The sequence below is a fragment of the Triturus cristatus genome, chromosome 7 (assembly GCF_964204655.1).
Source record: "Triturus cristatus chromosome 7, aTriCri1.1, whole genome shotgun sequence".
Taxonomy (NCBI): Eukaryota; Metazoa; Chordata; class Amphibia; order Caudata; family Salamandridae; genus Triturus; species Triturus cristatus.
Window position 1 is genome coordinate 181,801,603 of NC_140590.1, and position 13,869 is coordinate 181,815,471.

Consider the following 13,869-nt stretch of genomic DNA (forward strand, 5'->3'; position numbering starts at 1 on the left):
TACCAGGGGTTAATGGGCGCTACTCTCCCCTCTGCCCCGGGGACAACCTTCAGTTGCAACCATATAGGGGAATGGTCAGAAATACCTCGGGCCAAATGACGCACCTCCCCAATCATCCCAGCCTGGACTGCCGGCATAAGCATATAATCAAGTCTCGAGAGACTCCCATGGGCCCCCGAGTGAAAGGTGTATTGCGCCTGTCCCGGGTGCATCAACCTCCTGCAATCTACAAGTCCCAAAGTGTCCATAAAGCCACCCAACCAGGCCTGGGCCCTAGGGAGATCCCTGGGGGGGCGACGGTCCTCCAACCCGGATACAACAGTGTTAAAGTCACCCCCCAACACCAGAACCCCCCCAGGGAGTCCCAGGACCAGACGCCCCAAATCAGCAAATGTAGCCGTCTGTAACCCCGGAGGCACATAAACAGCAACGAGCGAAACAGTCCTACCCTCCCATCTCCCCACCAGTGCCACATAGCGCCCCCTATCATCGTGAAGCACCTCGTCCACCTCCAATGGGAGAGAGGTCCGAACCAAAATACCCACTCCCCTTGAGCCAGAAGTAAAACCAGAGTGAGCGGCAAGGTGATAGCCTTTCTATTTATGGCATGGAAGGAGTTCCCAATCAAATGTGTCTCCTGCAGGTAAACAATGTCGGCCGAAATCCGTTTCAAAAACTGCAACACCACCCCGCGCTTGATCCTGTCCCCCAATCCATTCACATTCCACGAAAGGATTCCCAATCCCCTACCCCCCATCCCACTCCCGTGCATGATACCCACATCCCGGAGAGCACAACCCAGACAAGTCAGCAGAGAACTTCACATTGCCTTGCAAAACAAACGAACAGTCCCCAACACCCCCCCTCCCCCACAATCCCCCAACCACAACTCCCCCCTCCCTGCACCCCTGCATGAGCCCAAACAGCCCCCCCAACTCGCAGTGTGCCTGTCGCCCTAACATATACCACAAAAAGGAGGAAAAGGCCCCAATAAGCTCCCCACCACCTCCAGCATTTGAAGGGCATAGTGTCCCAAACTAGAGTCCAGTTGAGCCAAGGTACAAGACGTCACCAGTCCAGTCCATCTCCAGGAACCAAGTTCTAGTCCTGCTGCACCAAACCCTCTCCGCTCGCCACCATCTGACCGTCCCGATCCTGTCCCCGAGGCAGGGCATCCAACCAGTCTCCAACCGCCTCCGGCCGGTCGAAGAAGTGTGAGCGACCCCGGAACTCAACCCGCAGACTGGCCGGGAATAACATCGCATATTTCAGCTCCATGTCCCTCAAGCGCCGTTTGACGCCCCAAAAACCCAGCCGTTGTTTTTGGACCGCTTGCGTGAAGTCCGGGTAAAAACTGACATTAGAGTTCTCAAACTTCAGCGGCCCGGCCACCCTCGACGCCTGAAGGATAGCATCCCTATCCCGAAAGTTAAAGAGTCGGGCGATTATAGGCCGCGGGGGAGCACCCACTTTGGGCGCGCCACCCGGAATCCTGTGGGCCCGCTCCACCGCGAAGAACTTGCTCAGTCCCTTGGGCGCGAGACGATTGATCACCAGATCCTCCACAAAAAGGTCGGTAGCAGAGTCCTCCAATCTTTCCGGCACTCCGATGATACGAACATTGTTCCGTCTAGCCCTGCTTTCGGAGTCCTCAAGTCGACGGTCCGTCTGGTCACTGGCAACCCGCAACCTACGGACCTCCGTCTGCAGGGCAGCCACGTCCACAGTTAGGCTCGAGGCAGCTTGAGCCAAAGAGTCGACCCGCTTGTTAGTTTTGGACAGGTCTGCCCTGACCAAATTCACATCGATCAGGACCGCGTCCAATTTATGAGCCAGGGTATCAAACTGCTGACCCACAGCAGCCTTCATCTCCTCAATGGCGCCCATAACATCCAGCAAGGTCAATTCTGACGAAGGGCCCGAGACCTCTTTGGACCTCTCAGGCGATTTATGCGAGCCACTAGGGGATCCCTTTGTCTGCGCATAACGATCCATGTTATTGACCTGAGTATAGGCTCCCCTCCGGGTTGACTTGGGTTTCGACTTGTCTCCGTCTAGTCTCGCCACCATCGTCCGGAGGCCACCAAAGTTGGCACCCGCCAGCACCAGGAACAAGGACCAAGTAGCTACTTCAGTTGAACACAGCCGTCACAGACAGGCAGCCCGAGTATAGTCCGAGAGGCAGGCCAGACACTCCGCCATCCGCGCCCCTCTGAAGCACCAAAGTCCCTCAGCCGATATCAGAGTACAAGCTTGAAAACGAAAGTGAAAGTGCGGGGTACGTGGCAGGTCGAGCCCAGCATGCCGCTGTTGTTCACTTTGCACCCGGGCACCTCACCAACTCGAGATCGGGACCAAGGGAAGAGCAGGCCGCAAACTTCGGAGCGCCACCATTCCGGTTCCCGGCGTCTGATCCGAATTTGGAAAACGGGTGGCACCTCAGCGCAAGTTCATCAGCAAAAGCCCGTCAAATAAATCAGGATTAAGTCAGGATAGACGTGGGAGGTTGCGGAGGCCCTCGAGAGCCGTAAGCCTACGCGGCCATCTTGGATGCGCACTAGGCTCCTCCTCGCAAATCAGTCTTGACCCTGTGCCTCATGGGAACAGTCCAGCCCGAACTGCCAAGCCAGGTCCTCCCTGGACTGGAACCAAGCATCCTAGGACCGGTTTTGGGGTTTCACTCCTCTTCAGCCAGGATAGCTTGATTCCAGTGGCCTGGAGAGCACGGGACTCACGTCTGAGCATACCCGTCCCACTCGGGGTGACAAATGCAAAAACAACAGTTGATGGACAGAATGCAGAACAATGTCATACATTCACCCCAGTACAGAGATCTGGGCCTAAATCCATCGTTTTTTTGCTCACCAAGCCATTCCAGTTTGAACCCAGCCATATGCAAATCAGTCTTGACCATGTGCCTCATGGGAACAGTCCAGCCCGAACTGCTAAGCCAGGTCCTCCCTGGACTGGAACCAAGCATCCTGGGACCGGTTTCGGGGTTTCACCCCTCTTCAGCCAGGATAGCTTGATTCCAGTGGCATGGAGAGCATGGGACTCACGTCTGAGCATACCTGTCCCACTCGGGGTGACAAATGCAAAACAAGCATTGGCATAGCCAATAGGTCTCGCTTTTGGGACCTTATAAGTATTTAGTTTTGCAGCACAATATCCTTGGTGCAACAACATCACCTCTTGCATGGCTAAATCCTGTACCTTATAAGTGTTTAGCCATGCAACAGTTGATGTTGTTGCACCAAGGATATTGTGCTGAAGTTATCCAGCACAATATCCTTGGTGCAACAACATAAAGTGTTGCATGGCTAAATACTTATAAGGTCCCAAAGGCGAGACCTATTGGCTATGCCAATGCTTGTTTTTTTAGTGCACTAGTCACCCGAGAGGATGACTACCATTTGGATATTATACTGCCATCCTGGAAGACCCAGAGGGAGCAGAGAGGGCAACGGTACTCTATGAGTCTGATTTCATTTGGGTTAGATATGGAGTGCGAGCATTCAGGCTATACCAAAACTTAGCAAAGTGGCACTAGGCTGCCAGATAGTAGAGTTCAAGGTCCGCACCTCGAAGCCACTATCAGCATATGGAAGAATCAAGAAGTCCCAAGCTATCCTAGCCGGCTTACATGCCTAGATCAGATTGACTAGGAGAGACCGTAACGTTATAAAAACAGTTTCTTGAAATGTATCAGAATATTAGTAAAGAAACATAATAGTTTAGAGAGGACAATCATTTTGATGTGAGTAACTCTACCCGCCAGAGCTAATAGAAGTTTAAGGCCACGTGTTCATCCGGCTTGGGAGGGGGTAGAGGGGGAGGGGGCAATGACTGAACCATAATTTAGCAGAATGACCTGCTCAGGCCTAAGATTGGCGGAATATACCCAGATATCTGATGTAATCTCTAGTCCATCTACTGGCAAATTCCAGCTCACCAGGCACAGAGCATGCTGAGAGTGGAAAGATTCCCGGTTTAGACCAACTGTTGGAATGTCAAAGTACATCCAAAACTTATTGATCTCCAGCATCGGGGGTAAGGTTGGTGTCGGGTTCTCAAATGACAAGCATTGGCCGCGCGGCCGTAAAAGTAACGCAGCGCAGCCGTAAAAGCGAAAGTCATCACGATCACTCTGAAAGCGAAAGTGATCGCGATGTCGAGCTAAAACACGCTAGGGATGCGCGCGCAGCAGCGCGCGCGCTTGTGCGCGTGACAGTAAGCTGGTGGTCGCTTTGGTTGTTCTTTTCAAAGCAGCCACTAAATGTCTCGGCCAGACCACTGCATGCGCTGGATCAGACGAGACCTAAAAAACTATGATTTGGAGGCAGGTTTTTGGCTTTGTTAAAACCCTGCATGTAAGTAATATGTATGTGTTGTAAGAATGTCAAATGTATAATTACAGGAATAATGATTTAAATTGCACACAACAAAATTGCTCCTTTTTTTGTAGGACTACTCGTTCAATGTACAGTGTCAGAGCACTTTGTATCACACACATACACAAATTATACAGAGATAATAAACCAAGTACGTATGTAAATCAATTTTCAGTAATTGCTACATAAGACAATAAGTATTACTGGTAGGGATTATACGTTAAGCGTGCATGGTCTGGAGGAACACAATCTCAAGATATATGACATAATGTAGTGATTGGGGGATCGGGGAGGATGTACTAATCTTACTGTTATTATCCCCTGTAAACTTCCGGCCCACAAAGATCTGTTCAGCAGTGTTCTTCCTTAACTGTGCAATATATTTTAAAATGCAACATCATTGTTAACAATTAAGTAAGCGAAGTCAGATTTGCTGTCACATTTGTCCTTGTTGCCAAATTCTTTGCAGTTAAAAAACATTTATAAATTGGGGAGGTGGGGGACTAGAGAAACAGTACTTCCAATGATATATTCTTCTTTTTCTTATGTTGTCATTTCATTCCAAACCTAGTAAAAGCGTTATTAAAATTAATAATGTATAAGTTGACTCTTAGACTCCGCCCCTCATGGGCCCACTCCCTTTCCCCTGCTAGAACCTTGATCCCCAATTAATTGGTACAAAGATGGACAGAATGCAGAACAATGTCATACATTCACCCCAGTACAGAGATCTGGGCCTAAATCCATCGTTTTTTTGCTCACCATGCCATTCCAGTTTGAACCCAATATCCTGCCATTAGTGGTTCGCACAATAACTCACGATCCACCACTTCTTTATTAGCAAAAAAGGCCACTTTATTAAGACAGGTGCCAAATTATAATTTTCTCCAAAAAACATTTTTCATTATCTGATAATCAAATCCCCAAATTTTCTTTGACATCTATAAAAACCTAACCCCCCAAGGTAGACCCCAAGCAAAAACAACTAAATGACTCCTGTTGATAGATCCCCCTCATTCTCATTTCCCGTCCCCCTGACTGCGTCCCCCACCTCCCCCGTTGGAGGATGGGCAATCCCGCTCCAGTCTGCCCACCCCCCCATCAAAAACCCGCCTACCAGAAAAAACTATCTAACCGAAAAATAAAAACCTGTCTTATCGTGGCAAAAGGAAAAAACCCAAGCCTGGCAGTAGCCAAACCTGATACAACAAACCATAGCAGGAAAGGGAAAAAACGCCTAAAAGAAACATGAAACAAGCATTTGCAATGCAATAGGTCTCGCATTTACGCAAGTTTGAGCTATTCACATTACAAATAACAATGCCTTTTATTTTTGTTTTCTTTTTTAAAACTTAAATAAAAGGCAGTGTCATTTACAATGCCAATAGCTTAAACTCGCGTAAATGCGAGACCTATTGCATTGCAAATGCTTGTTCTCAGATGCCCACCGCCGGCACTGCTGATTGCCGAAGGCCAAGGTTATCTAGGGACAAAGCTACAGAGGTGCAGCCAGTGCAGTGGCACCAACGCCCAGAGGGAAGGGGGACCGAGTCTGCCCTGTACCAGGAGCAGTTTACCTAAAGAGGCCGTCTGAACTGATTTTATTTTTATTCTAAGTGTCTCTTTGGAAGGTTGTGGAGCTGCACACTGTCACGGGCAAGAAAATCATCAATGATACAGTGAAAAAGGGAGATAGAATAAAAAATAAAAAAATAATGGGGAGAATGGAGCGTTAGTGTATGCCGCTAAAGAAAAGTAGGAGAGAGCATGGGGTAAGGAAATCAGGAAGATGAAGAGATGCAGGTGTTAACAGAGAAACGCATGACAGAATGCAGGCAAGGCCACTGGAATTATGAGGAAGGGGAGGACCAAATTATGTGGTAGGGTTGACTGAATTATGTGGCAAGAAAAGGCAAAATATGTAGAATATTGTGGCACATTTTGTGACAGTATTAGCTCATTATTTTGCCATTTTTACACATGGTAAGCCTATCTGGGCAAAGGTTTCACCTCATTAGTAACCATTCGACTCCTACATACAGCAATAACCAATGGAAAGGTGACCAGCCAACCTTTGCAAAAGGTTTTCCACTGCGCTGCAACCCGTATTGCCTCTTTTTTAGTAACTTGTAATCAGATTGCACTAGAAAGAAGTTTTCGTTGTTAAAATCTGTAGATTATGCAGCAGATGGTGAAATATGTGGCAAACACATCAAATCCATAAGTATGTGGAAAACACAGCAGCCTCAAAATCACATAAATACCGTGGCCCTGAATATAGGCAGAAAAGGAGAGATAAAAGGAAGAGCACAGAGTGACTGAAAGGGGTACAGAGCTATGGAGAGATATTAGAAGAAAGGAGTGAATAAATTGAGAAAGAGATATAGGAGATTATAGAGAAATGCAAGGAAGAATACAGAGACAGAGAGGACAGCAGATGAAACGGTTGAAAGATACCGGTAATAAGGAAAAATCGTTTTTTGGAGGTATACAAGGGAGTATGAAAAGGGAGGTACACAGGAGGGGTGGGGATAGAGATAAAGCAGAGGTGAAGTATGGACGAATAGGAGAAAGCGACGGGGAGGCAAGAGTGTGGAGAGAAATAGCAGAATTTTAAAATAATGAAAAGAATAGTTAGGGGGACAAACGCAGAGAGAAAAAGAGCAGATGTAGAGAGGTTGAAAGATGGAAACTAGCGAGATACAGAGGTAGAGAGGGGAGGAGACAGTGGTGATATACAAGAAAAGATTTAGAGCAAAGGGGAGAACTGTAACAGGGGGACATGAGCCTTGTGATACAGGGGAGAGAGGAGGAGAGCAAAAGATATAAAATAAATGCAGCTGAATACAGAGAAATGGGAGGCACAATAAAGAGAGGACAGGATTGGGGACTTTCTGGGAATGATGCAGGGGTACAGGGGAAGGAATAGATACGATAATAGTGCAGCAGGTTCAATGGCATCTAACCCCGGAGGTGTGCAGACCCCACTTCTCCATTATTTTTAACTATCAAACACTCAGGTAGAGGGGTGTATTTTCTCAGCTTGCATCAGGGCACCTGGCACCCTTGAAGCGCCGCTGAGGCTGTCTATTCTTCATTCATCTATCGCGATGCACTCCGGCCCCATGCTTTCGCCTTTTCTCACTGTTTTTCCGTCTTTTTCTTCCAGCTTCTTTCTCTAGTTTTGGGTCAAAGTCTGAGGATGAAAAATAAGCCCCGGTCCCCTAAACTGATCGCTGGTGGGCACCGCCTGAAACCACTGGCTCAAATTAAGCAGTGGTTTCTGCAGATCCTCTATCCATGGAGAATGGGTGGCAGAAGAGGCTGGCAGGACGTTGCTAAGGAAGTAGTGTGTGTATCTGTGAGAAGGGTGGGGGCGCAGTGGGTGTGAGGGGGGCGCAGTGTGTATGAGAGGGGGAGGAGGTGCTGCTGTGCAGCTCTGTCTCAGTGGAGATATATATATAAACTCTCACAGACACACACACCGGCTCCCACTCGTCCTCAGCCGCGCGCAGAGGAGCGGAGCGCCTCTTCCGGCTCGAGGACACCTGATGGGGAGAGGATCCCGGCCGGGGATGGAGTTTGCTTCCCGCTGACTTTGTTGCTGGAGGTCTCCACGCCACGCCGACAGCATCCGATGACAGGTCTCTGGACCCGGAGAGGTGAGTGTTTAGAAGGAGGGTCTGGCCGTTGGGACAGTGGTGGGGGCTATTAAAAAACAACTGGGCGGGGGGGGGAGGTGGAAACTGCGACTTCAGTTTTCAACTTTTAATATGGCAGGATTTGACCCTTCAATTGCACTGCAAAACTAGTGAGGACGGGAGAAGTCACATGATAGGGCGTCCTAAGGGAGGGGTGGATCTTCACAAGGCTCATGACCCCTGTGAGGTACTCGGGGTCGGAAGCACCACTGGCAAGCAGGCATTGGAGATGAAGTTCCTAGGTACAGCGGGGCGCTTAAGTAAGGCGAGGTGACCACAGAGACTGCGCGACAAAGGGGATAGGGCGCCCATGGGGATGAGACCCACTGTGGTTAGGGTTTCCTAGAGACTGGGAGAGGGTGCGACAGGGATACATTACTCAAGGGACTGGGAGACAACGTGGCTCTGATGGTCCAAAGATTCATTACAATAGGACTGATGTAGCCAAAGAGATAGGGAGACAGTGTGGTTTGTTAGGGCACATGCAGTGACTAGGAACACAGGGAATTACAATAGGTTGGTGGGGGTAATTTGCAAAGGCAGCAATTACTGACATACACAGTGACTAGGAAAACAAGCATTCGGCCGCGCGGCCGAAAACGAAAGTAATAGCGATCGCGATCAAAGCGAAAGCGATCGCAATCGCTTGGACGGGAGCGCTGTGTGGCAAGCACGCGAGTGGTGCGCGCGCAGCAGTGATTGGCGGCTGCGCGCGTGCACGTTCACGTGCACTGTAGCTTTAGGCCACGGCAGCACTTTGAAAAGCCCAGTTATAAAATGTCTCTTCGAGCCTTTGGCTCGCGAGACCTAAAAAGGGGGAGGGTGGGTGGGGCAAATTCCAAACCCTTCCTCCCCGCTCCCTGGACACAATGACTTTCCCGCCCCACAGCACCTCTAAATATCACCTCGCCTCTCGCGCCTCCCTAATTACCCTACCCCGCACCTGGGTGGCCGCTCCATTGTGCGAAACCACCCAGGGGGAGACTGGCTCTCGCTCAGCGCCCCCTGGGTCCCCCCATGCTGCAGACATTGTTCATGTATTTTTTTTTTACAGAAAATTGCGCAAATTTGTAAATCGTCCTGGAGGTCAAATGCTTAAACACAGTCGACAGTGGCCTGGTTCAATGATTGATAATCGCAGTGAAATGGGTGTGAACGGAGCCTCTGCTCCTCCCAAAAAATAATGCCATAATATTTTTCAGTGTGCTTGAAAATTTCTCTTAACGTTTCGTGCAACCTTCGGTGGTACACATGATGTAACATATTTTCATACGGCTAATATTTGAATACAAAATTAAAACGATTACAAAGATATATGTTTTCTACTGGTGGCAGCGATAGTTCTGAGATACTTCCGAACGCCAATTGAAATGACGTAATTCGTTTAACATGCAATTAAGCCTTTGACGCGTGTAAAGACAGCATTCAGTTGATGACAGGATGGGTAACTCTAAGATGTCGGCTGTGTTCTCATGTCGGCTATTGTGCCAGTACTTGTTTTCAGTCGTTCTGACGGGTGGCTATAAAGCAACCGAACAGCAGTCACTGCACTATTTCGAGACTGCACATTTATGCAACGGCGTCACATTAGATTAACAATTTTTCTCTCGATTCTTAATATTTTTTACAATTGTCATGGTGTCCTATGGGTAGATGCTCCCTTGTCTGCAGACTCTAAGCCATTCAAAGATGGACGCTATTTTTTGGTGCCCCAGCATGCCGTATTTTTACTTCCATTTCCAAGCAGAAGCTGTCGTTCAGATACTAAAGGTCTTCCTACCGTTCCAAGATGGCCGCAACTCGTGTCTGTGCGTCAATTATTTTTATTTCGTTTTCTTCTAATCCGTTTTCTATGTTTATGCCATTTACATCGCCATTTTGTTCGGCTCTGAGTAGGGCTCCGGTTACCGGACGCTGAGAGGAGGGTCCTGTCGGAATAATGCTGTCAGCCGCCCAGCTGCTCGATGAGCTCATGGGCCGGGACCGCGACCTGGCCCCGGACAAGAAGAGAAGCGACGTACCTTGGGACCACGAGAGTGTCTGCAAGTTCTACCTGTGCGCCTTCTGCCCCGCAGAACTCTTTACCAACACGCGCTCAGACCTGGGGCCCTGCGAGAAGATCCACGACGATGCACTGCGCAAGCAATACGAGGAGAGCTCACGGTACCTGCGCATGGGCTACGAGCGAGACTTTATGCGCTACCTACAGGGTCTGCTGGTGGAAGTGGAGCGTCGCATCCGCAGGGGCCATGCCCGTGTTGCCCTCTTCCAAAGTCAGCAGGATGATGAAGATGGTCCAGGCCCGGCCTCGGCGCCTGTCCCAGGCAGGAATGAGGAAAAAGTGCAAGCGCTGACTCAGAAAATTGATCAGCTCCTGGCGCACATAGAAGCACTGGGGTCGGAGGGCAAGGTGGAAGAGGCCCAGGACGTGGCCAAACGTGTAGAAAGGCTTAAGGGAGAAATTGAGTATCTCAGGTCGACACCGTCAGCCATGGAGTTGATTGCGGCTCAGGAGAAGCCCATGGAAGTATGTGAAATATGTGGGGCCTTTCTGATTGTGGGAGATAAACAAGCCAGAGTTGATGATCACTTCATGGGAAAGAGACACCTGGGCTATGCTAGAATTAAAGCAACTATCACAGAGTTGAGGGACAAATTGCGTCGAAGAAGCGAAGAGCCTGACCGGGACAATAGATTGAAGAAAGACAAGGACAGAGATGAGAAGGAGCGTGGAAGAGGTGATGACAGGAAAAGGCGACGAGGGGAGGAGGAAAAGGAGAACGGAAGTAAGAAGGCACGTGATCGTGAGAGGCGGGAAAGAAGCGGATCTCGTGGCAGACGTTCTAGCAGACCTGCTGATGAGAGGGGCAGTGGATCACGGGAACCCAGAAGATCCCGCAGCCGTGAACGAAGGCGAAGCAGAAGTCGAGAACGTCGAAGAAGCCGTGAACGAATGGAGAAAAAGCGCAGGTCGCGGAGTCGAGAGCGAAGGCCCAAAAGCTTGGATCGCAGATCTAATAGGAACAGAAGTCAAAGTAGAGAGAGCGAAAAAGAAATTGCATCAAAAGAGGAAGAAAAGGAGCCTTCTGAGGAAAACAGGAGTAGACGTTCTGCCAGTCGGGAGAAACTGAGTGAAGTCACAAATAGTGAACCATTGGAAGGTGGCACTAACAATGAGGTGGCCAATGGGACTGGTGACGATACAAAGTCTGAAGGTGAAATTGAGTCCGATGAGAATTGATCCCATTGGAAATGTTCTGATATTACAGGCCTATGCCTTTGAAGGCGAATCATTCTCACAAAGCTTACATTGAAAATCTGTTCGAAATGAGGGGGAGGGAAAGGTATAGCTGCTTAGAAGGCTTGTATAGGGATTTTTTTTTACCTGCAGTCAAGACTGGTATTTGATCTCTTAGATCAGAGAATTGGATGCCCTCCTATCTTGTCCCCTAAAGACTTTCAAAGCTTTCTAAGTGATGTACAGAACCCATGGCTTGCACAATGTTTTGCTCAATCTTCGGACTTGTACAATGAATCCCAAACATTAGTGTTGACACTTGTTGGTTTAAGCCAAGTTAAAATAAATTAATTTTGTACAACTTGGATAATACCTCCTTGCTAAGTGAAAAGCTCTTATTTTTTTTCTATATTTGAAGGTCATCAGAATGTAAACAATTCACCATGTTTTCCAATAAATGTTCTTCAGTTCCTACGGTGAAGATCTGCATGTGGTGGTCTGTCGTTTGAAGTACTTGTGGCATGCACAAATATGAGTGTATTGACTTCCATTACTATTATGGTAGTTCACCTTAGCACAGTGTTCATAATTTTTTGGGTTTGTAGTACTTTGGAACTAACGGTTGTCTTACTAGATACAGTAGGTCACTGGTCTTCAAGAGTTCATGGTACAGTGTTTTTCTTATCAAATTTGTACCATACACCTGTGCTATGCGGAGTTGTACAGCGCATGGCTACCCATAGTTTTCCCAGCGCTGGCTAAGCCATTGTGTTGCTTCGGTACAAGTGGAGAAACACGGTTGGCTATTATTGTGGATATAACCATGCTTTTAGCCTTTTTCTGAGCTATGAATCATTGTTTAGGCATCCTACATCTATGAGGAGTGTGTTCCACAGTTTGGGGATGAGATCTGAACAGGACTTACCATCCAATCTGGCCAGCTGAATTCTACTTGCCATCAAGAATCGACACGTAGAGGATCTTAAAGCCCTACTAGAGAAGAAAGAGGCCAAGCGTGCACTTATCATATTGGGTCCTTTGGTGTTAAGCCCTCGATGTGCCAGTGTTTAAAATGTTATCCTGCCTCAAAGGGGAGCCAGTGCAGAGAAGCTAGAGCATTGTTTGCTGAGGCAAATTTTGGTACTTTGTATAAGATTCTTGCTTCTGGGCAACCTAGAGCCTTTTTATGACCTATTTAGGGGAGCCTATGTACAGAGAGTTCTTACAGTCCAACAGGGGGAGAACGAGCTTGGAGCACAATTCTTCTCCACACTCTGGATAATGTCTAGGATTTTACAGAGTGTTCTCCGAGTGCCAACATAAGTCGACGCAAGTTTTTTGGCCTGTGTATCCATGGAAAGGGACTTGTCCCGCCAAAGCCCGAGGCTTTTAATAGTGAAAGAGGGAATAGGTGGATTGCCCAAACTTTCTGGACAGTCTGTTGGTGGTTGGGGGGCAGGTCTGTTCCCCAGATTAATCAGCTCAGTTGTTTTCCCATTGAGTTTTAAGTAGCAGTTCTCCATCCACTTTTTTTTTTTTTTTGCAGAGTTTTATATAGCGCAAACTTGACCCAAATCCAGTCGGGTATCAGAGCGCTTTACATAGCACCAGTTACGTTACATGAGGACACACATTAATTTTTTGTTTGTTAGGCACGGGGAGATTAAGTGATTTGCCCAGAATCACAGGAAGTTCAGCGTCATTACCGAGACTCGAACCCAGTTCCCCAGGTCCGAGGTCGAGCGCCCTAGCCATTAGGCGAACTCTTGTCCCCACTTGGATACTTTTTCCAAGCAGGGAAATAGTTGATGGGACTGTGAGCCATTTCCAGGGGCGAGGGAGGTGACCATTTGCGTGTTGTCTTCATATGATATTATTGACAGCCCAAACTCCGAAAAATATCTGCCAATGGGTGCATTTATAGGTTAAAAAGTATTGGGCTGAGGGTCAAGCCCTGCGGGACCCCACACTTTAAGGGAAGAATGTTAAGAGTAGCATAAATTTTCAGAAATTTGGAAAGATTTGCCCTACAAAAAGGTGAGCCTATCACTATCCTCTTGCCTGGCCACACATTTTTCTTTGGTAATGCGATGTATTTGATGCTACATTTCCGTGTTGGTTTGATAATCTACTAAGTTGGATGTCCCATATTTTTGTTTTAGGCTGTATGATTGACTGGCAGTGGCTCAGTATGTTCCTTGTTGGACATTAGAATGTAGCGCTCCTACAGTAATCCGTGGTCACTGCTATGTTCTAATGATTCTTTGGGATTGATATCTTGACACTCTTCCTGTGATAATATTTTGATCTTAACAAAATATTGTGTTTTTATGGCGGTGCCAAGGTTTGATTGTAGAGCAGCTTTTCACCAGTATATCTGTTGGGTTTGAGTACTGTCGTCCTGTGTACCTACGGTAATATTATAGTTTTGCACTCTCAGTTCCTTTAGAAATACACCTGGTTTTGCACATTACTACTAATGGTAATAGAATCACCCTGCAGTGGAGAGGATTAAACTATTCTGTAAGGTTGACAGAAT

The 13,869-nt window shown here is 47.9% G+C and overlaps 1 pseudogene across 1 annotated transcript; it reads left to right on the plus strand.

The window, feature by feature from the left end:
• Positions 1-9,947: 9,947 nt before the first annotated feature.
• On the plus strand, positions 9,948-11,811 carry LOC146809172 (luc7-like protein 3 pseudogene; annotated as a pseudogene). Its single transcript, XR_014966340.1, has one exon. The product of XR_014966340.1 is annotated as a luc7-like protein 3 pseudogene (transcript).
• The last annotated feature ends 2,058 nt before the right edge of the window (positions 11,812-13,869 follow it).